This window comes from Brienomyrus brachyistius, chromosome 3 (assembly GCF_023856365.1).
Source record: "Brienomyrus brachyistius isolate T26 chromosome 3, BBRACH_0.4, whole genome shotgun sequence".
Taxonomy (NCBI): Eukaryota; Metazoa; Chordata; class Actinopteri; order Osteoglossiformes; family Mormyridae; genus Brienomyrus; species Brienomyrus brachyistius.
Window position 1 is genome coordinate 1,364,192 of NC_064535.1, and position 21,345 is coordinate 1,385,536.

The 21,345-nt window shown below is 48.9% G+C and overlaps 1 long non-coding RNA gene across 3 annotated transcripts; it reads left to right on the forward strand.

Annotated features, from left to right (window-relative positions):
- Positions 1-557: 557 nt before the first annotated feature.
- On the forward strand, positions 558-16,582 carry LOC125738013 (uncharacterized). Of its 3 annotated transcripts, none has more exons than XR_007396585.1 (3): positions 558-610; positions 14,688-14,778; positions 14,986-16,582. It is a non-coding gene; the product is annotated as an uncharacterized LOC125738013 (long non-coding RNA). The 3 variants fall into 3 exon arrangements; XR_007396584.1 differs by lacking the exon at positions 558-610 and adding an exon at positions 9,506-9,595 and having other exon boundaries at positions 14,983-16,582; XR_007396586.1 differs by lacking the exon at positions 558-610 and adding an exon at positions 9,506-9,595.
- Positions 16,583-21,345: the final 4,763 nt, after the last annotated feature.

Sequence of the window (21,345 nt, forward strand, 5' to 3'; positions counted from 1 at the left end):
TTACTTTGCATATTTGCCTCCTGCAGCGAGTAATGAAAGTGTCCATCCTGTGTGTTGCCTGGTTTAATCTTCTCTCCGGCACTGTGGCTATAGCGGCAGTTAAGGTTTAGTGCCAAAATGCAGCTTTAAAAGCGGACTGGTATCGTTTAAAAGTGCATGAAATGTTACAAAAAAGAAATTATTTAAACGTAAAGGGATGGTTCTGCGAATGCAGGGTATCGGGCCGCTGATTCCGCAGCCCTGGTCCGTACGTCTCGGTGGCGTCGCTAAGCTGTGTGCATGTCGGGTCACTCAGGCAAACGAGGGCTGCTTCTCGCGTCTCCCCTTGTAATCATCTCCTCTGCTGCCGGTCTCCAGCAGCCCATTTCTAAAACTCCGTGGAAATGGCCCATGTCCGCCGTTACACCCCCTCTGTAATGCTGCTGCGGCGAGGTCCCCCCACCCCCTTCTCCAGGGAATGGCCTCACAGTCATTAGTGTTACTATGGTCTCCAGTGGGGTGTGACGTGATGTTCCCTCCCATTAGCTGTTAGGTGGAGCGAGAAATTTCTGCTCTGCAGCTGAAACCGTGCAGAGCCGCTGGCAGGGGTACCTCTGCTCCATCTACTGAGGTAAGACAAACGTGCAAATGCATCTGCAGTGTGTGCCAATGTTCATGATGACATTTCCTATTCAGCATTGGTCACTTCCTGTGCTCCGTCACCCACTGGGAATTCCACTGCACCTTCAGAAAATCCTTCCTCGCGGTCTCCTAATCCCGCCTGCGGTCTGCCGGCACCAGCCTCGTCTGTCTCTCCGTCTCCAAAGAGGGCGTGAATTGAATCAGGGAGGTGTGAAGTGAGACCTTGGCGAGCCTGTCATTTAACAGAGTTCCTTAAGTAAGTTTCAGCAGTTGGTATGGAGAATGAGCCAGTGCACAGTTAGTGTTAGCATTGTTGTATTTCTGAACTGCTAAGCCGGTCCCACAGACGCTGGAGTCACGCTGCAGTGCCGCCCATTAATGTAAAGGGGGGGGGGGGGGGCAGCATGTGCTTTCAAGGAAAAAACATTCACCTGTAATTGAACTGTCGGGCAATTAGTCACTGCGACATGAAAGCGGGGGCCTAATGAGGGAGTCACTTTTCCAGTGGCCTCGGTAAACTGCGGTACGGAGCACCGTTCCACAACAGTGACTCGCTGCATTTCATCTGGAGCGTTCCGGTGAACTGGAGGGCATCGGCTTGCCCGGGATGGATCCATGGAGGCGTCTGTGTGGCGTGTGGCAGTGTGTGTTTATGCGTGATAATGTGTCAGGAGGAAATGGAGGCATGTGAGTCGGATCCTGGAGTGTGCAGAGGTCAACAGTCCCCATGTGGGGTCAGTCGTCGATGAACGACCGCTGTCCTCAGACGCTGCATACCGCTAATGCCGCTCTCTTGGCGCTAATATCGCTGTAAAATAATGTGCTCAGGCACTTAGTAAGGGCAGCCCTGGACCTGCCAGGTGTGAGCTCGTCCTGGTCCTCTGAGGAGAGTGCGGTGTGAAGGGGTGTGACGCTGTGTGGAGATTGGGGTGGCTTTCCCTGTTGTCCATTACAGGCTTTTAGTGGTAAAGGTGTGTGTATAAAACGTGGTAACGGCTGTCAGTCGCAGCGTTAGCATGTCTCCGAAGGTGCCACTTCGACATGCTCCTGCTCTCTTCTGGATACAATCAGATATTTGTCAGCCGAATATCTCCTGAAGGACAGATGTGAGTCAATGGTGACATTTACGGCAGACGAAATGCTGCGTAGCTCAGGGCTGCAGGAGAATCCCAGGGGGCGGGGCGGGGGGGGGGGCTGTCTTTATACGCAGTGCTCCCACTTAGTACTGGCAGGGCAGGAACACTTGCATAGTCCAGGGTAAGGCATGTCTTAGCTATTTCGGCCTCACTGTATGGTCAGCTATTCCCCTCAGCAGAGCTCTGGTTCCCTAAAGCGGGGTTCCCCACTTCCGGTCCCAGAGGTCCAGTCTGCTCACCAGCTAATTGCCAGCTTTAGTAGGTGTGTCTGAGCAGGGAAATCTGCAAACTGTGTAGCGGACCGGCCCTCCAGGACCGGAAATGGGGAACCCTGCTCTAAAGTGACTACCTGATCGTCTTCATATAGGAAGCTTATAAGCCTCGCATACCCCGAGGTGGACTGAATGTCACTTGAGAAATGAACTAACCATTAACTAACCCGCACATCCTGAGAGTGGTGGAATGGGGTCTGCGTTCTGGGATGGGGGAAGTAAGGTTCATGTTTCCCATAAAACACCCCCCCCACGGCGACTTCCTGCTCCGCTACTGTGAATCATGTTTCTTTTGGACGAAATTGCTGGGTGCCAAATCAGAACTGGGGGAAGCAGAGCCGTGTCTCACTGTCGCTTGAGCGCCACCCGCAGGTCAGTCCGCAATTACACCACTGTGGTTGTATGGCTTGAGAATTTCATCTTAAAATCAACGTTCATTCCGTATGAACTTTCTAGAGCCGGCGACGGGGCTGAAGGCTGCGTGAGCGGCTGGTGGCTTCGCATGCGTCGGCAGAATAGAGAGGTGATTCTGCTCTGGCCCCCGCCTGCCTGCCCACCCGCTGCACAATGACCGTCTTTCTAATTTCAAGCTGGGAGCGTTGTCAGTAAGCCGGCGCTGGCCATAATCCTTCTCCTGTCTGTGTGCCCCCCCCCCGGCGAGTGATTATTTATGATCTTTACCGTGGATGGTTGCTTTTTCAGTGCATGTTTGTTTTAGTGGGTCTCAGCTGTCTCCCACCTTGGCTGGGTGCAGATTCACTCCTCTGTCCTCCACACTGCCGTGGGGGGTGGGGGGGGGGTGCAACTCCCTCCGGCTCACACACTGACCCTCGTCACATTTTGGCAACCCAAGGCCACTGGGAACTCCACCCTCCCCAACATCAGGCCACATTTTTCTGAAGTCTTCCCGTACCCTTCACGTGCTAAACTCCCCCCCCCCCCCCCCCCCCCCCCCCCCCCCCCCCCCCCCCCCCCCCCCCCCCCCCCCCCCCAGTCCTCGTGATTCCTGCAGTGAGCGCGCATGTGGGTATGGGTGCTGCCTCGTTCCACACTGAGGAAGGGCTGTCCTGCATGTATACGAAGTCCCACATTGCCCCCCCCTCCCTGCTCTGCCGTGCTCCGCATCACTGATGACATGAGAGAAAGTGAGGGTGTGTCAGTGGATCCCGTTAATCCGTAAACTGCCTTCCTGTCCACGGCGCTCCATGTCGGCCCTCGGGGGCCACGTTTAAGTGAGGTAAGGGATGGCTGAGGTTGCTGTGGCCTGCCAGTGACCCCTACGGCGCTCAGCAGGTCCGGTAACTTCCCTTCGGCTGTGGCCTGGATTCTGTTCCAGCGCTCGGTGACAGACATCATGGTCCAGAGGGCTGCAGTGCTGTGGGAGGCTGAGACCCTGAGACACGGGGCTGGTGCCAGCGCTTCTCCATTTTACATTGTTTTTATATAGCGCCTTTTACAGCACGGTCACCCCAAGGCACTTGACTAGAGTGTGTGGTGTTACGTGCCCTAAGTTTTGAGGGAAAGTCTACAAATCCGTTGGACTTCCTGCCCTCGTCCTGATTCGCCGGCTGCACCTTTGGCTCCGCCTCTCTGTCCAGACCCCGCCCATGTGTTGATCCCGTGTTCCCTTTTCCTCCGCTCCTGGTTCTCCTCTTTTTCCCTTTCCCTCTTCCCTTCCCTTTCTGTTACGTCCAACCCTAGACTGGACCGTAACAGTGGCGATACATTACTGCATCATTTATGCAAAATGGTAAAAGGACAGAAGGATGGTAGAGAGGGACAGAACCTCTGGGGGCTCAGGTTCAGATGGCTGCCCGACCCCCCCAGGCATGCTGGCCTTATAGAATACAAGGAGAATGAAGCTGCATTAACACAAGCTGGGTGTGAACTGTGCTCAGAGTCTGTCAGTGAGCCACTTGTGAGTTTACCCACTTACAGTACCTGACGAGCTTCAACACGGAGACCCACCCAGATCTTCAATATCCCCACTCCAAAGCTGGACTAGTTGAGGCTTTTTCCTGGAGCTCTTTCCTGCCCGTTCTGATGTTGTTCATGAGACGGTCCTACGCCTCAGATCTGTGCAGTCAGATGCAGTTCGTGGCTACGGAGGCCGTTTCAGTTAAAAAGGTGGTAAAAAAACCAAGCCCAGTTACCCGGTGAGCAGGAGGATGGATTCTGCCTGTTGTCCCTCGATGCTTCACGCGTGCTGGTCCCAAACATCGGCTCTGCACCTCTTCCGCATCCCCCGCTGGGTCAAGCCGTGCTTTTTGTTAACCTTCAGAGAAACCACTTTACACAGCGTGCCAAAAAACCGCTAAGAAGTGCCGGACAGTTTAATTGCATTTTCTATAAATAGATAGAATCGCTGTCTCTCTTTGCTGAAGAACCAGATGGTACTGGTGTCACTGAGTCTGAACTGAGGTGCGTGGGGCCCCAGGGGATTGTGGGTAATGAAATCTGAGCCCAGGTGTAAAACATGTTGTTCCACGCTGCTTGAACTCTTTTCTGTGGGCACGTTTGATGTGCTTTAGTCCTTTATTTTCAGGTTTGTCCTCTTACGCCCCCTGAGAGTGCAGTGCGCCAGTGAATCCTCACGCCTGGACAGTTTCCAGCTTGGGTCCGAAACCACACTGTGGTACATTAAGCGAGAACGTGAACCCCACGGAAATCCACTCCTGTCTTTTACGCCAGATGACTGTATTAAATGTGTCTCACTTTCTGTGTTGCTTTTGTTTACTGTCTTTTCAGACTTCTTTCATCATTTATGCTCTGTGATCTTGAAAACCACCACGTTGTGCTGGTGCTGTGTAGGAGGATCTTAGCAAATAAAATGAAAATGTGATTGATCAGTGGGAGATGGTCCTGCCTAAGATCTCATAAATCATCATAGTAAAGAAAAGATTAATGTTTATTGCATATTTATATGTTCTGTCCTTCAAAGACGCATTTTCAAATGTGAGTACGGAGGGCAGTGCTTAACGTGATTGTTTTAATATGTGGGTTATATACACCTTTAGATTTCTGTGCTCCTTTCAAATGTAGCCACTGGTCTGTAAGTGGAGGCTGGAAGCCTTGGCTCCATGCCAGCCAGCCGGCTCCCTCCCGGTGTCCGTCTGGATACATTCGCATCAGAAACACTTCTTGTAGGACTGTTTGTTGGTTTCTGGAAAGGTAAGGACTTGCCGTATAAAAACACAGATGAGCTGTGAAGAAGCACTGATGTCTGGTGTCACTTCCAGACAAGACTGGGCTTCCGGTTAGAATTGTCCTGATGTTTTTTTTTTTAATATGAAAGTCAGAGTTTGAATGTGATTGGTCACGCAGAAGGTGGGTGTGGCCATTACCCATGGGCTGGGTCCTGGGTGGGGAGTGAGAATGTGATTGGTCACGCAGAAGGAGGGTGTGGCCATTACCCGTGGGCCAGGTCCTGGGTGGGGAGTGAGAATGTGATTGGTCACGCAGAAGGAGGGTGTGGCCATTACCCGTGGGCCGGGTCCTGGGTGGGGAGTGAGAATGTGATTGGTCACGCAGAAGGAGGGTGTGGCCATTACGCGTGGGCCGGGTCCTGGGTGGGGAGTGAGAATGTGATTGGTCACGCAGAAGGAGGGTGTGGCCATTACGCGTGGGCTGGGTCCTGGGTGGGGAGTGAGAATGTGATTGGTCACGCAGAAGGAGGGTGTGGCCATTACGCGTGGGCCGGGTCCTGGGTGGGGAGTGAGAATGTGATTGGTCACGCAGAAGGAGGGTGTGGCCATTACGCGTGGGCCGGGTCCCGGGAGTCGACTTGATGTGAAGCACACAGGAGTATCGGGAGGGGAAGGTTTCCTGCGTTTGCGAGCTGACAGTTAGCGTGATGTTCTGGAGGAGGTACTGGAGTATGTTTTCACATGGAGTCTCCTATTATGTTGATGTGGGAGGTTTATTAAATTCAAATACCAAACTCCGGCCTCAATGCAGAAATTTTTAAGCTCAATGGTGGGTTTTGACTGGGATTCAGGCCAGTCTGTGGCTAAGCAGCTTCGTGTTTCTGAAGAGCCCCAAAACCGGTTTATTACACAGCTCTCGGCCATCTCAGATTTGCTTGTCCTGTAAAAAGGTTAAATGCATTTTACTCACCGAGACCATCACACATTAATTTTATTTAAAGAATAAAACTTTGACCTTTTACAGTTGATAGTCATACTAATTAGCTTTTTTTTTTTAACGCCATGCACATTAAAAACTCTCAAGGTGGGAAAAGCACAAGCGGTTCTCGCCAGTTGAGAGTGACTATCAGCGCCGCCCTGCTGTCAGGAAAGAACGGGTGCAATAAGCAGGTATCTGGGGGCACGTGCTGGGGGCACTCTCTCCTACAGACCTCCTCCTGGTCAGTCTCCAGAAAATCCCTTCTCTCTCAAAAGTGGGGGTGGGCCCAATTACTTTCTGTCAATTCACTGTGATATCAAATGGGAACATGGTGGGAGCACTATGAGACGGGGGGGTGTCATTGCTCAGCAGATGGGTTGAAACAAGGCTTTTCATTGGAGAGTGGGTCTCAGCCAATCGCTGTGTGGGGTACTGAGATGCTATGGTCATATGACCAACATAAGCAACAGTCACTGTGCCAAATGAGTAGGGGAATCCACACCTGTGTTCTGAAAACTTTCAGGCATAATAATGCAGTTTCTGTCTTACTTCATTTTAAAAAAAATTGTAAATCTCTCCCTACTGTTGGAAGAACAATAATTGTCAGTTTCACTATGAGATACACACACTGTACTGAAGTAATACATTAATTATCTGTATAATTAAATGTCCTTCCTGGAGGAGGGTGTGATTATATCTCCTGATCCTTGTCCTCACTGAAGACATGGCGTACCGCTGTGTCTGCATAGGTGCGCAGCAGTTTCTCTTAGAACCGGAGTCTCTGCACCGCCCTGTTAACCTCTGCTTAGTAGAAACTTCCATTTCGAACATTCAGCATGCAGAATTCCTGACTGACTGCAGCCAGCAATTGCTTATAAATTGCTTGATGGTGTTGAAACTTGTCTGCTTTTTGGACACTAGCTGAAGTTTGGAGTCTTTGTGTGGCAGCTGCTGCAGTTAGGGGGACGCCTGCACTTTGAGGTTGGGAAAAACTTCTTTCACGCCAAGTCACTTGAAAGGGGATGTGACCACTATTCTGTGCTTTTGCTTAGCTCCATGCGATTGGCTAGTCTTCTATTGACCAATCAGATTTTCCTTTCGTTTTAACAGAGGCGCCAAGTTCACGTCTCTGTTCTTTGTTCTTAAGCTGCATGAAATCTGACGTCGCAGGCAGGCATATGCGGTGTCCCAGGGGTCATCGATGACGAATCGGCTGCAGATGTGGTATCGGTACATGGTTAAAAAATGAGGCTTATTTTCCCCAACATTGCTGAGTGTGAAATCGGAGCCTGTAGACGCAGCCGGCCTGCACCTCAACGCCCCCCCAGACCTTCACGCAGTCAGTCGCTCTTCACTGGCACGTATCGATTCCCGTAGACCCCCCCCGCCACATTTTCTGCTGCCGATCCAGAGGCCTTGTTGTGTTTACCCCACTTAACATGGCGAGTCGTATTGAATTTTCCATCTGACTTCTGCTGTATCGATTTGGCTTTTTGCATTCACCTGAAACGTGCCTGTGTCACTAGTGCTAGGATCAGGGCTCCCGCCCGTCGCAAAAACAGGCCGCTATCCAGCCACGGAGCAGGGGTCTGCACCCAGTGCCATGATGAAACAGCCCTCTTCAGTGGGACAGACCCTCCGTAAACGACAAAAAATGCTTCTTTAGATCACCGGAGGCTTCCAGACTGCTGCTGTGCTGTTGGGGATCTCAGGGTTCCACCATCTGTTAAACCTTCATTCCTTATGTTCTCTATTAGAATAAGGATGCTGCTGCTGAAGTTTGCTGCTTTCTACATTGTTTGGTGCTGGTTGGCCATTCAGAAAGCTGACACTTCAATCTCGGCCAATCCGGTTGACAGAAGTGCGATGAAGTGCATGCTTATTGGTCAGTTTCCAAAGTGAGGCTGAAATCTCCTTCTCACACGTCAATGAAGTATGAAACACTGAGCCATCCCGAAAATATGCCCGTGTTGACCCCCGTGATGTTCTGTAGGTGGATACAAGCCCGACACTCATTGGGAGTCTATGGGAGTCTAACCCTAACCCTAATCTACTCCTAACCCAGTGACGATTTGCCAGTGCATGAAAGTGTATGGGATCTAACTTCCCTCACCGTTGTTTACCATTGAAGGCGTGTTTCCTGGCCAAAATGGGCTGTGGCTGAGAGACACTTCAAAAATCCTGCCGCTTGTAAAATCAGGGGCGCGCTTCCTCGGGCTGTGTAAATCCCTCGTTATTCCATTTGGGTCTGCCTCATTAATGAGCCGACAGGCACGTGACCTCCTGCTCGTTTGATTAACTCCTCTCCGGTGCTGCGCCCTCACCTGGAGACCTGTTGTCACAGCTGATTAAACATAACATTAGTGACACCCTTTAGAGAAGGACTCTGAGGCAGTGAGGAGCCGACAGAATGTTCTGGAAGCTCTACCGTCTACGTGCCACATTTGCCTGGGTAAATAGATTTTTATTGGCTTAAACGACATGATGAATCCCGACGTCCTCAGGGCCTCCCGAATGCCTCATTACGCAATGCGCGCTTTGATGGACGTCGAGGGCACTCCTTCTTCTTACCCCGAGTCCCTGTGGATCTTGCGATTTGCCGTATGCACCGTGTCCTGTTCCCAAGAAAAAAAAATCTGGTTCAAGTTCATTCCCCTGCATGGAAAAAGGTGAGTTTGAGGAACGCTGAAGAGCCGGGCAGCACTGGGTCATCTCTAGCTTTAGCGCGTCCCCAGGAGTGCCACCGGGGGGAATGTAATTAATTACAATTGGAATATTAAGTGACAAACCCAGCAGAAACAGTGGCACAGGCGATGTGGCTTTGGCCGGCCCTGTCTGCTCAGAGATGGCGCTCGCTTTGACGAGTCTTTGCTTTAATTATCTCATTAATGACAATAATCTGTCTTACACCTGTCATCCTCCCATCGAATGCTGCCAGGTGGGTGCTGGTGGAGGGGGGAGCGTTTACTCAGGGTGACCCCCCCCCCCCATAGGTAGGTCCTGTCACACAAACTCAAGCCGGGGTGTGATGCATCACAGGTGAAAAACAGAAGCTTAAGAATTCTCGTTAACTGAGTGGTGAGTGGGTTTCTCAACCGGCTGAGCAACTGGGGACATTTGTTCTCTATTTTTCTTCTCTTTTCCTCAAGGCTCTGCGCTCGCCGCCCACTTAAGAGGCTCCGTCTCGCCGGGGTAGATAAGCAGGTGACGGACAGTGGCGGGAGGGTGATGGGGCTGCAGTGAGCGGTGATCCTCGTGACGGGCCCCTGACACTGATAGATTAAAAAAATGCACTTGTGACTGGGGCACGGACACTCTGCCTCTTCGGAGGAATATATCGAGAGCAGCAGAGGAAATAAAAATAAATCATTCTCCCCGGAGAGAGAGAAAGACAGCTGTCTCAACGAGCCGCAGTAAGAGCCAGAATGTGCCAGAAGAGAGGTGAGCTGTCTCTTAGCGGAACTTTAACTCGGAAGGTATGCTTGTGCGATTAATCTCAGCAGAACTTTAACTCGGAAGGTATGCTTGTGCGATTAATCTCAGCGGAACTTTAATGTAGACAGTGTGTTTTATTGCTGTTCTATTGGCCCTTCAGTATGGGGAATGTTGACCGAAGTCACTGGTCCTACAAGCCCCCCCTCCCAAAGGCCCCTTAAAAGATAAGGATGTATGGATCCTATATGATCGCACCCGCTTAGCTGGTGCAGATCCAGTGGCTCGTCCAGCTGGTGGAGGTGCCTTACTTTTCCAGCGCGTGCTGATCCTGCTGATAGCTGGGCTCTCTGCCATCCCGGGCACCGAGGGGCTCACAAAACCGCTCCGGTTTCAAGGCCAGTGGCCTGGCAGAGTGGGGAGAGCCTCATGGGTCACAGTGACGGCATGACGTTCCTGAGCTGAGCCACCGGGTCACCGGGCCATCAGGCTGTGAAAAAGCAGAACAGGCTCATTCCCAAAGCCCACAAGCACAGAATGGGCATGAAATCCAGAAGCAGAGGCAGGCTGGTAGCTGAATGACGATCTATTGTAATTGGAATAACTTTCACACAGAGCGACTTGGCGCTGTTTCAGTCTCGGGGGAGGAACCGACTCCCCCTGCCTGCCTTTAACTGTCTCTATCTGACTGCTAAGCTCTACACTTAATAGCATTTTAATACATGTTGCACAGACTTTTTCGTTCTAATAAACGGTCCAGACCACATTTAAGGCAGTAGGATCATCTAAGAGCCTCCTTTTATGTTATTGCTAATTGGTTTGATTGCAGACTGGGTCCAGGTTCGAGCAGAAGGTCTCAGATATCTGAGAAAGCTGGTAATAACCTGAAGAGGCTGACGGCAAGATGACAGCCGGTGACTGTCTCTGTATTGCTGTGCCCTAATTTATCAAGCGAGTGTCTCACTAGTTAGACAGTAAAGCACGCAGAGGAGAGACTACATCACCGCACCCGGGAAGATAAGACCCCCGCTGTGTCTGTAACAGACGACAGAATGGAGCCGTGCACTCGGGATACACACATACTGAGCACCCAGCTCTGCTTTCTGTGACATGTCATGCATTGGGGTGCAGACACTAACCCTGTAAGCCACATCATGAACTGAACTGGGCTCTGTGCTAAAACCGAACAGTCTGATAATCTAAACCAACAGCCCTATGAAGCTTCCTGTTGGTGCCAAGTCAGTCCTGCACTTCATCTTATTTACACAAATGTTATTTCTCAGTTCCTTTATAATTCATCTCTCTAATAGTTTGACTACCTGGATATAGGGTTCCTGCTTTTGTATGTTATTTACTGTACATTTGTGTTGCATCAGCTTTCACTAATCATCACTAATCATCGTGTTGTGTGTGGCACAAGGACAATAAAACCCTTGAATCTATATCTCACTCATCTCTCATCTTCTGTGCTCGATATACATCCATCGCTCTGCCCCGATGGCGTGCTGATGCTTGAGGGCTTCCTGTAGGACCCCTGAGGGTCGTCCTTCCCCCTGCCTGTCAGGGGATTTACAGCCCAGCCAGCTGCACCCTGCTCATGCCGCCTCACCGCTCCACACACATCCGCCTTATCGGGATGGCGACAGTCCCGCTCGTGAGCTTGATAGTGTCACCGCTCTGCTTTTCCAATTTCTGTGTCCTCGCGAAATAGCAAACAATCAGCAGAGCCGTGTGCGCGAGCGGCCAGGAGCTGAATACCAATGCGGAGATAAGCATCGGCTCCTGGACCACAGGCTCACCGCCAACCCCCCGCGCCCCCTCCTATGCCTAGCAGCTAAATAATAATAAGCATATTATCTCAATAATCCCTACATATGGGTCGTGTTCGTAAGAAATTCCAAATCTCTTGATGAAAACGTAGCTCTTCAAACTCCATTCGTGCAGCAGTGTGGAGGCTCTACTACACACGTGCAAAACCAAGCGAATGTGTTTCTGCGTCTCATCGACACTTCAGCGCTCGGGCGGCAATTTGTATTCAAATCTGATGACTGGAAACTACATGGTAATTAATGTAATTCTCTTCATTTGTGACAGGTGCACATTTTATCACTACACATTAAGTAATTGCACGGAAATGTGCAGTTACGTGACAACAAGTTTGCAAATTGTTTCTCTAGCTTTGTAGTCAGGCTGTGGCTAATGCCATTAGCTTACATGACTGTCTGCTCTCATATTTTAAAGCGTTAATATGGTACTTCCAGCCCTGTAGGTCCTGACTGTACCACATACTCCTCAGCAATGCAGTCAAACTGCTGCTTATTTGAACTGCTGCTTTTATCCAAAGTGACATTGAAAGCTTCTCCTATTTCTCCCTGTTTGTAAAGTCTGATATTTCGCCGAAGTTTTCCAGGTTAATTACCCCTCTCCAGGGTCCAGCGGCAGTGGGTCGTCTGTGCTGTGCCTGTTTTAAAAGAAGCGTACAATCGCTCATTTGCATGCAGCTCTGTGCTCCCCGTGGAGAGGAGAGCTGGTTTCACTGGTGCAGATGCAGGGCAGCCCATGGCCATGATGGGGTGATGTGAGGTATGCCAGAGGTGTTTGGGTAACTCAAGCTAGACAACACTGATCACATGGAGTGGTCAGTGTTCCGTCATTTCCTGAGATGTCCTGGTCTGTTACCCTGGTTCCTCAGACATCTTCTTTGTTACTCGCATTCCTTAGAGGATCCTGGTCTGTTTCTCTGGTTCCTCAGATGTTCATAATCTATTTCTCTAGTTCCTCAGACTGTCTTAGTCTGCTTCTCTGTTTCCTCAGATGTTCCTGGTCTGTTTCTCTGGTTCCTCAGACTGTCTTAGTCTGCTTCTCTGTTTCTTCAGATGTTCCTAGTCTGTTTCTCTGGTTCCTCAGACTGTCTTAGTCTGCTTCTCTGTTTCCTCAGATGTTCCTGGTATGTTTCTCTGGTTCCTCACACAGTCCTTTGCTGTGACTCCGGTTCTTGTTTTTACCCATAGTGGGTTAACTGTATTATTATTACTGAAGGTTCTGGACTTTTGGATTCTGGAGGTTCATATCAGGAGGCAGGTTTGTAACGCCGCAATGGGAGTGAATGCTGGCCAGACCGGCTCTGTTTGGGCTGCGGCTCGGGTACGAGGATGAGGCTGCGCTCTGAACGATGAAGGGGGATTAGTGACGGGTGTCAAACCTGAGGGCCTTCACTTCATACGAGCCGTCGCACACGGAATCTCTGTCCTGGGCGGCAGACGGGTCAATCACAATGTGGAAGGTAACTATAACTGGATTGAGGTTCAGCATTTATCTCCTTGGAATATTCACAGCGAAAATAAAAGACACGTCTCAACATCGCGCTCGAGTTGCCTTTTCAGAAATGTAATTATCATAAGCGATATCCCTTAATGAGTATTTCTGGGCCTTTTCTTGGCACATGGTTTCTCATAATAATCTGCTTGTATTGTGCATCAATTATTAATATGTGTGTCATTCATTATCTGCTGAAAAGCCAAGAACTAGAGGGGGAGGTGAGGCTGCTCGCCAAGCCCACCTCGCCACTGCCCCCTGCAGGACCCAGACCCCAGCTGTGGCCTTTTACTCCATGTTCTGTCTCCTGCAGCTCTTCTTAGTTCCCTCTCCTTGTGTCCTCCAGTCCTGGTCTCCAGGACACGTCTAACCCAAACCACCCAAACCCTCCAAACCATCTCAGTCGACTGCCCCACCAGCTTCCATGGGTCTGCCAGAGGAACTCGGCAAGTGTCACCTCAGCAAGCACAGGGAGGCCTTCAGGAGTCCCTCCTCCGAGAGGGACCCCCAAGGAGAGGCTCTCCTTTGGGAATCAGAGGTGGTGAAGATACTCTTGATGGTTCTACAGCTACATCTTCCTATTTGATGACCCCCCCCCCCCCCCCACCCCCATTACCATCTCTTTGCTCCGATCACTTTGGTCCAACGTGACTTGCAGATTTTTCTGGATATACACCTGAGGATGTTTTTCCAGCTATTGAGCAACCAACTGTTGATTCCCACTGAATGTTACCTTTTTTTACCAGCCCAAGGATGCTCTGGGAAATTCAGTATTTTCAGACGGCCTCTGGGGTAATTCAGCAAATTTGAAAGTTACTCAGGTATTTCATTGTGACTGTCAGCAGCCAAGGACATCCTCGCAACAACAACTGCTCTTTTGACTTGTTCATTCATATTTTATTTTCCTGTAGTCTAAGCAAATCAGCAGGCATCACTGTCAGAGTCTCTGCAAAAACATGCAGTGTTCAGAAGCAGCAGAAAATACTGTTTTGAGAACAAATGGGTAACATTAGTCATAGAGGAACCATGTTTTGTCCTCATTTATAAGTCATTTGTTTTTGAAGTTCCACGGTATTCATGCTGTCAGTATCATCTTCAGGAAAACGAAACGCGCTTTGCTTTAGTCTGTGGATCCTTAATTAAAATGTGACAGAAGTTAAGTACGATGACTATGGGGCTGGTTTGATAGTTCTGAGTTAATCAACCCATAAGGGCACATTTTCAGTTGCCTGTGCTCTTCTCAAACTCACAATGGGTGATTAGAAGATTTCCACCCGTGGCAAATGGCCTCCTCTCCACAGCTGGATGGAAGAAAATCATTCAACAATGTCAGGAAGACAGATCAAGCCATTACAGAACTGAACAAGAATATATTACCAATCAATTTGGATCTTCTACTGTTATTAAGTTTAATTTACCTCATTCTCTCACACAGGCTGACTTTTTACACAACTTTTTAAATTATTACACCACTGGCAGTGAGGCCGAAAGTAGAGCTTCGTTCAGTCTGTGTCCTTGTCTCTCTGAGGGGAAAAAAAGAAACTCTGTCATATATTCAATTTCAGAGACAATAGGGGGTGGGAGAGTCGTCACACCAAGCGAGAGCAGCTGATTCCATGGGGACCCTTATGACAATTCTCTTTGGATGGTCCCATTATGGGGACAAAGGGCACATATTACAAAGTCCCTGGAGATGCCATTGTCCTATAAAAGGTTCTTGGTCTTGGAAAATGTGGAGTGGCTTTTGGAGATCAGTGACACTCCTGCTACTTTCTTACTTCTTGAGGTTGCAGGAAGGTTGCAGAAGGACCCTTCTGAGCCAGCCCTGATGGGGGAGCCGTTCAGTGATGCCAGTGAGCCCTCTGCTGCTTTCAAGGGTAAATGATTAATACTCTTGGGGGGTTGTTTTGAATCTGAGATAAGTTCTTCAGGAGTCACCAAAAGGTCACGCTGACAAAAGTCAGGATTGTCCTACAAATAAGGAGCCTGAGCTATTCCTGCAGGATAATGGATTTTGTCAAAATGTTTACCAAAGCTAGCTGGCTAATGGGGTTATGCTGCTTTGTGTGTTATTTTTTCAGCAGCTGAGTCAGATGAGCTGCACACAAGGCTAAAATCACTGCTACCCCCGCACGGAGGCGAGGAGAAGGGAATCCATTATCCACACGGAGGAAGCCAGCCACTGTAATCTGTGCCATCATGTGAATAAGTAATTGGATGTTAGTGCTGTTTGATAGCTGTTAAATCTTCGATGGGAAGGTCCAGGCCGAGTATCAAAGCTGGAGCTGAGAAATCAAATATCAAAATACCTATATTTGCAGTTCCCTGAAATCTCCTTTTATATGCTTTGGAGAAAATGAGATGCTGTGTTACAGTGTTCTGGAGTGAATTCCAGCCCTGAGTTCGCGGTGTTGATGAAGTAGGGTCAATGTCGGCTCATAATCGACTTTAAAGATGGCATGAAGATGATTGCCCCTAGAAAAGCCCCACGCAGCCAAAGGACTAATCTGTAGGAGATCCTCTCTTGATCAGGCAGGTCACCTCTGGGCTCTGATGTATCACCAGACTACCACAGAACCATGTTCAGCACAAGGTACACACCCTTTCTGGATGATTTATCTGCTACTGAAAGGAGATACCCAAAATGGGTGGGACTTATCATGCATTGTCCAATCACAGTCTGGGAACCTGTAGAATAACCAAAGATGTGTCTGTGATGTCTATGATTGGCAGCTCACAGTAACCCCGCCATCACGAGAGCAACTAGCTTGCAATGACTGCTCAGGGTGATTTTGCACAGCTAGGTGGATGCTTGCTTAATGGTGGACCAAAAGACCTAACACACATTTTATCCAGATAATATTTTGCTTTTTGGTGTTAGCATGCATTGCAGCCAACGATAAGGTGAGTGTCAGCATAGCAGTTATGCTCAAATGTGACCGTAGTTCAGATGTAAACTCTGGAAAATGATCGATGGCCCTATCTATTAACTGCTAAGTGGTGTGATGGGTATTTGTTGTTAATGTAAAAAAATACGAGGGGAAGCTTAATGGCTGTCAGTGTTTATCTGTGAACGAGAGGGAAATATCTTCATTTTAGCCATTAGTCTCACAGTATTCATTTTCATATTTAATTCCCATTTGATTTCCTTCACATTTGCTCTTTACTTGGGGTAAAAGTGCTGTGCAGTTCCCTTCTTTTGACAGACCTGTCCCAGCTAAGAAGGAACGTTACCAGAAAATTCAACCAACGTTGTGTGAAAGTCCTGTCAAAGTTAGCGGAAAATGTTCTTGCTATACTTTAATAGAACTTTCTATCCATGCATCACATTTTAATGAAGGTTATGCAAATGTCACCAACCAATCAGATGTCTTCTTTGTTAAATTATGTAACAGTTTTAGGTATTTAATGTCATTATAGCTGTGGATGTTGCGGGGATATGCCTTGTATAACACACATGATCATAAACAACTGGAAATTAAACCATGACAGAAATGAAGGTAAAACGACTGGATAATATACATGTTCCTACTGTCTGTGTGTGCAGATTATATAGGCATATCAGTGAGTACCAGCTGTCCACCCGAGGAACAGGTGCAGTCAACATGACTGAGAACCTTATTATTATTGGTATAATTGTTGCAATTTTTCAGATGCTAGCAAAATAAATACAGTGGAACCTGCTTATAGTAATCATGTCTGTCTAGGTGAAATTGATCACTGTAAGTGGATGATCATTATAACAATTTTTTTCCCTTTTTCTTTATGTCTCAGGCAGATTACCATCTAATTGCCATTTGTATTTTTATTACATGAATATAAGGTAATAAAATGGGCAGCGTAGCTATTTACAGAATTTTAAATGCAGTTGCATTTATTTAAGTTTTTCAGTATTTTTATTTTAGTATTTTCTCTTTATTGTTGTTACTGTGGCGTGCTCGGAGGTATCTGCAGACTGGATTGGCCGGGGCTGATAAAGCTGTCCACAGGGGATGGGGGGGTGGGTTCGTGGGAAGGGACAGCTGGTGTGATTTAATAAGAACACTCAAAAAGCACCTTCAGAACTGGAGAGGTAGCAATGCTAAGGATCCTGCAGAACTGTCAGCGCCGAGCTTGGTTTCCATACTTGACTCTCACAAGGTCTGTAAAATCAACATGATTCTGTGCCAGCAGGAGCAGCCCCTGGAAGTGCTACAGCGTCTTTATCTCCGGCACCTAAGGCCTGCGATTGCTCTGGCCGCCAGCACGATGGGAGCGGCTGCCGGCTGCACTGCCCTTAACGTCATGCCGCAACTTGTTCAACACACATTCATTAAAAAAATCTTGAGTCTTATGAGAAAAGTTGTTGACTAAAGAGGATAAAAATATAGCCGAAGTAATTTTCACATGACAGAAGTTAAGGTATGGTGTAAATTATATGCACCATAACTGCCATGTGAACTGTTTGCTAATTAAAGGCAAAATGATATTTCACATTAAAATATGGCAAGATCATGCGTTGTTGGAGACCCCTGATAGCACTTTGAGCCCTCTCTTAAGAATGGACTGTTTTTTTTTGGAGCAGGAGGGGAACACTCCCACTCGGAAATACCTAGAAACATCTGGAATGTTCTATTTTAAAGGGCGAGGTGATCACAGCCTGTAACACCCACTCAAACCCGGTTCCTTGGTAGTGTGTCCTTCTCACATTGTCTCATTGCTCCATGCTATATATAGATATATGTAGTTGCTTCAGATCCGAATAATTACTGGTGAAAATACTCCATGTTCGTACTGTATTTTGTATTTGCATTATTGTCTTTGCATTATTTATGTGTCTTTACCCATTGTCCTCAAAAGGTTTTTTTGCCTTTTGCCAGGATGTCAATGTAAATAGGAAACGCTTAGTGATTTGCCTGGAAAAATGAAGGGGTGTGGAAGGTGAACAGAGCTGGAACATGGGGATTTATAATCCCGAATATTGTCATGTGACCTCATTCCTTTCTGAATGTACATTTACTGACGATAATCTGTGCAGTGCCCTCCTTTCATTCTGACAGCTTTTAAAGGTCATTTTCCTTCCATCTGTATTCAGTAACTGCCTATCCTGTCTGTGTTGAGCTGCATCCAATCCCAGGATGCCATTGGTACCGGTACCCAATCAGGCAGACGGTGAGGCACAATGGGCAACAGGGCAATTTGGACAACAGTCTATTTCATTGTATGACGAAACCTCATAAAAACTGGAGCATCAAGAGGAAACTATTCACAGAAAGGATTCCAACTTGCAATCATGAAAAGTAAAGTGTCATGGTATAATTAGGGTTGGGGTTTGGGCTATTATTGAAGTGTCTCATCGGAATTATCCACAGAGGAATTGATCAAACTTCTTTCGCGCTGTTTTTTGGCTGAACGTGTGACCGGTATTCTGCGTCTGCTGGGTTTTGCATCACCTGAAATACTTAAAATGCAGTTTTTCTGCTCCTCCCTGGTGCCACCTGCCCGCAGCCATCTGCTCCCGAACTCCGGAGCACCAGTGGCACTGCGACAGAAGCGCTGATGAAAAGATGCCCAAGTCCCCAGTCCAGTTACCGTGTGCCGTGTGCCCCGTCTCCAGCAGTCCCCAGTCCAGTTACCGTGCGCCGTGTGCCCCGTCTCCAGCAGTCCCCAGTCCAGTTACCGTACGCCGTGTGCCCCGTCTCCAGCAGTCCCCAGTCCAGTTACCGTGTGCCATGTGCCCCGTCTCCAGCAGTCCCCAGTCCAGTAGCCGTGCACCGTGCGCCGTGTGCCCCGTCTCCAGCAGTCCCCAGTCCAGTTACCGTGCGCCGTGTGCCCCGTCTCCAGCAGTCCCCAGTCCAGTTACCGTGCGCCGTGTGCCCCGTCTCCAGCAGTCCCCAGTCCAGTTACCGTGCGCCGTGTGCCCCATCTCCAGCAGTCCCCAGTCCAGTTACCGTGCGCCGTGTGCCCCGTCTCCAGCAGTCCCCAGTGCAGTTACCGTGTGCCGTGTGCCCCGTCTCTAGCAGTCTCCAGTCCAGTTACCGTGCGCCGTGTGCCCCGTCTCCAGCAGTCCCCAGTGCAGTTACCGTGCGCCGTGTGCCCCGTCTCCAGCAGTCCCCAGTGCAGTTACCGTGCGCCGTGTGCCCCGTCTCCAGCAGTCCCCAGTGCAGTTACCGTGCGCCATGTGCCCCATCTCCAGCTCCAGTCGTTATCACAGAAGATGTCTCCTGTGAGCTTTACAGTTGTGCCTGTGGTCTGTTATTAGTGCATGTGTACACACCTCAGTCACCGTCTTCCATAGGGTCCAGTGATTCATTAACAGCTCTCTCACACAATGGGCACCTTACTGTGTTGTTTTCCAAGTCTTTAAGTTACACAGATTCTCCTGAATTATGACACCCGTCCATTTCAGCATGTCAGTGATGATTTTGTTTAAATTTAAAAACTCCCATTACAGGTCTCTCTCTCACCCTGTGACGTCCGTGACAGCTCGGCTGGCAGAGCACTGCCCACCTCCTGCCGGTTGTGTGCTGTTAGCTACCAGCCAAACCTTGTTCCTTGTGCTGTGGACCCTCAGGAAGGCTTGCTAGGGGGAGAGTGCTGTTTGCCCGAATCGCTACACGTCTCTGTAGGACAATGAATAGGACAGAACCCCAGCTGTTCCTGTAGAACCCAGCTGAAGGGAAGCTCATTTACTTTCTGTGTCCCACGTGCAAAAGTTGCTGTTTAAACATTCTGTAAACACCATCCCGGTCCTGTAGAGTGGTTAATGACCTGCGAAAAAAGTTGGGGCCTTGTGGAGACCAAATGGAATCACGGTGCATTGATCAGTTCCCAAGCATGGAGACGACTTTCATTCCTGCGGTGTCTTTGGAGGGGGGCAGCCTGGCATTAGTAATAAATTCTCTCAGGTCCTTTACACTCAACCTGTCAGCTGTAGCTGTAGTTATATGTCTTTTTTAATTCTCCACAATCATTACATGAGACATTGGGCCAGCCAGTCATACACAGTCACACGGGTGGGTTAATGACACGCAAAAGGGGGTGGGGGGGGCTTCTGATATCCGGTCCAGGAGCGGGTTCTCAAGCTGTCGGTGTCTTTGCTCTTCAGGGAACACTGAGGCTGAGAGGACATGGGCTGTGATTTGCGTGTGACTTTCGAATCGTTATCCCTGTAGCCATAGCTGGTCAGTATTCTCATCCATCAGGGAGGTGCTGCTGTTCTTGGCGTGTTGGGTAAGAGCCTCCAGGGGGTACGTGGCAGACAGAACCTCAGTGGATGATGCAAGAGAGAGCAGTCAGGCGAGGCCATCCACACCGCGGAGCATCATGGAGCTAAAGCCGGGGCTTCCAGCCAAGCCGTGTTTGGGCTCCGGAGTGTCCCAGTCTCACCCGAGTGCATTATGCAGAATCTTCACGTCAGTATTTAGCCAGTCCTCATTTATATGCTGCTCAACATCATTTGAAATAACTGTACAGGAGAAATATAATGAATATCTTGCCACTTACACCGAAAGGTGGCTTATGCATGGCCTACATACTACATTATACCTTACTTCAGATTGACTCATTTGTGCTTGGTGTAATGCTCTGCAAAGCAATATTCTGAGATATGTACGCGCCCCTGAAATAGACTTATGCTAAACATGAGAACATGAATTATATGCATCAGTAAAATCTGAAGTAGCCCATTAGAGTCGAAGGTGCGAAAGGCATCAGTATCAAAGCACACGTGTGGGGAACAGGCCGGGTCCACGCCTGCCTTCTGACATCTCACTGCCGACAGCTGCAGGAGTTTCCAGTCCCTTGCGCTGTGAGCTCGGCTCGTGCTGCCTGCCGCTGTCATCCCTATCGGCTCGTGCTGCCTGCCGGCACTTTGGGACGTGTCAAGGGCAAATGCAGCTTTCATGTGCTTTTGTCTTATTGCATCCTGAATTCCTTTTGCTCCGGCTCATCGGGAAGCAGCGGCTGTTTGAAAGCGGGAGCCCCCCCACACCGGCCCCCACACGATGCTAAAATAAAGTTGCGCCTCCGTGCGGAAACACCTGCTGTTCGCCTGGACAGACTCGAGCAATGTGATGAAACACGTGTGGGTGCTTAAAAATAGAGAACAGCCTTTATTCCGCCCCTGTACATGCAATAGCGGATGAATGTTTACTGACATACAGTTGGCAAATTTCAGAGATTTTCACGTAGGTTTTTTCCAATCATCGACTGAGTTCGGAGACACATTCTTTTAATAGTGTGTTTGAACTGTCCCACATGAACGTTTGCATCATTAAATATCCCTACAGGAAGCGGTCCTGCTTGCCCGAGCCATATTTCATAAAGAGATATGCTGTCATCTTACTCTTGCACTTCTAATACCCAATTATAGTGCATAAATCCTACCACTTGCACATTAGGCGCAATATCGCATTGGTAAACATTAGTCATAATATAAAATGTGTTTTCCTGAATTTCCACAA